The 2576-nt window shown below is 53.9% G+C and overlaps 1 protein-coding gene across 1 annotated transcript in view; it reads left to right on the top strand.

Annotated features, from left to right (window-relative positions):
- The window catches only part of TSKS (testis specific serine kinase substrate), a 33640-nt gene that overhangs the window by 3506 nt on the left and 27558 nt on the right, over positions 1 to 2576 (top strand). The window lies entirely within an intron of this gene.

Genomic DNA, 2576 nt, shown 5'->3' on the forward strand with positions numbered 1-2576 from the left:
CTAAAGCAAAAGTCCTTTCTGTCCCTGGAAGACTCCCCTGGGGCTGGTGGGGGGCCTGGGAAAGGTAGACCGAGCCTGGAGGCAGGGAGGCCGGAGGAGGAGGCTGATGGAGCAGGAGGACCAGTGGGGAGAAGGGACCAGGGCGGGCCCCTCCAGTGGGCCAGACCCAGGAGCCATCCCCTCCCCCAGGCGGAATGCTGTCCTCCTGTGAGCTCGGCTCGGGCAGCACAGGCCGCGCTTTGCCTCCCGCCAGAGCCCTTTCTGAGTCACACCCGCAGGGGATTGTGCTGCCTCAGACACAGCCCTGGGCACCCAGCCGGGATCAAGGCCCATGCGGCCGCCAGCCCGCGTGGGGTGCGGGGAGCAGCAGCAGCAGCCTCCTCCCGGCCTCAGGTTCCTTCTCTGTGGAATGGAAGAAGCGATGACAGCCAGCACCTCGGGGAGCGTGCAGGAGCAGCAGGCAGGAAGAGCACACAGGCGCTCAGACCCCGAGCTCCATCCGGCGAGAGATGGAAGCGGAGCAGAGAGCAGGGGCAGGAGCACAGAGAGGGGCCCAGAGAGAGGGGACAGAGGCCCAGAAAAGAGGGGACAGAGACCCAGAGAGAGGGGACAGAGGCCCAGAGAGAGGGGACAGAGGCCCAGAGAGAGTGGACAGAGACCCAGAGAGAGGGGACAGAGGCCCAGAGAGAGGGGACAGAGACCCAGAGAGAGGGGACAGAGACCCAGAGAGAGGGGACAGAGGCCCAGAGAGAGGGGACAGAGGCCCAGAGAGAGGGGACAGAGGCCCAGAGAGAGGGGACAGAGGGGGACAGGGGACAGAGACCCAGAGAGAGGGGACAGAGGCCCAGAGAGAGGGGACAGAGGCCCAGAGAGAGGGGACAGAGACCCAGAGAGAGGGGACAGAGGCCCAGAGAGAGGGGACAGAGGCCCAGAGAGAGGGGACAGAGGCCCAGAGAGAGGGGACAGAGACCCAGAGAGAGGGGACAGAGACCCAGAGAGAGGGGACAGAGACCCAGAGAGAGGGGACAGAGGCCCAGAGAGAGGGGGGACAGAGCCAGAGAGAGGGGACAGAGGGGGACAGAAAGGAGAGGTGCGGACACCAAAGAGAAGGGGGACAGACAACTAGAGCAGCGTTTCTCAACCTTCTGATGCCGCGACCCTTTCATACAGTTCCTTATGCTATGGTGACCCCCATTTCATTGTTACAAATTGAACATAATGAAAGCATAGTGATTCATCGCAAAAACAATATGTAATTATGTATGTGTTTTCCGATGGTCTTAGGCGACCCCTGTGAAAGGGTCGTTCGACCCCCAAAGGGGTCGCGACCCCACAGGTTGAGAACCGCTGAACTAGAGAGAGAGGTTAGAGAAACAGGGAACAGGGGGCACGGAGACCCTGCTTGAGTGACAAGTTCAGGTCGGACAGAGACAATGGGAGAATGAGGAAGCAAACAGCCTTAGCTCCTCCTGTCTTTTTTTTTTTTTTTTTAAGAGAGAGAGAGAGAGGAAGGAAAGGAGGGAGAGAAAGAGAGAGAAACATCCGTTAGTTGTTCCACTTACTTAGGCATCCATTGGCTGCTTCTTGTATGTGCCCTGACCGGAGATCGAACCCACAACCTTGGCATATTGGGACGACAGGCAGTCTAACTTACGGAGCTACCTGGCCAGCGTGGCGTCTGTCTTAAGCTATGACATCTCTGTGAGGCCAAAGGATGCAACTGAAAAGGTGGTACTGCTTTTCGGAAAGGCCCGTGAGTGAAGGCAAAGACACACAGGGCGCCTGAGCCCTGCTTGGCATCGACCTGCTGTCTGTAGACTCTCCTGAGGCGGCGAGCTTTGGGTTCTCACCCCGTCCTGCTAGATCCCGTCCTGCTGCCCTTATTTTGTTTTTTAATCCTCACCTGAGGATACTTTCCATTGATTTTTAGAGAGAGGGAAAGACAGAGAGAAATACTGATGTGAGAGAAACACATCAATTGGTTGCCTCCTGCACGTGTCACGACCAGGGCCTGGGCCCCAGGCTGGGGAGGGACCTGCAACCAAGATCCATGCCCTTGACCGGAGTTGAACCCGGGACCCTTTGTTCCACAGGCCAACGCTCTATCTACTGAGCCAAACCAGCTAGAGTGAGTAGCCATATTTTTAAAAAGGTAGACAGAGGCAGGTGAAATTCATTTCAATGTATTTAATGGCATACAATTGGTCATAGTCTTCCCTTATAATCCTTTTTTCTTCCATAGGATCCATTTTAATGTCCCCTTTCCTTCCTGATTTTAGTAATTTGAGTCTTCTCTCTCTTGTCCATAGTCAGCCTGGCTAAAGATTTGTCAATTATGTTGATCTTTAAAAAAAACAACCAATTTCTCATTTTGTGGATTTTTACATACTGTTTTTCTTCTCTATATTTCTTTTTTTACCACTGTGTCTTTACTAACCCTCCCTTCTGCTAGCTCTCAGTTCAGTATACTCTTCCTTTTCTAGTTTGTTAAAGTGGAAGTTTACATTATTAATTCTGAATGCTTTCTTCTTTTTTGATGTAGGTGTTTAGTGCTCTAAATTTCCTTCCAAGTATTT

This window comes from Myotis davidii, unplaced genomic scaffold, assembly GCF_000327345.1.
Source record: "Myotis davidii unplaced genomic scaffold, ASM32734v1 scaffold2100, whole genome shotgun sequence".
NCBI lineage: Eukaryota > Metazoa > Chordata > Mammalia > Chiroptera > Vespertilionidae > Myotis > Myotis davidii.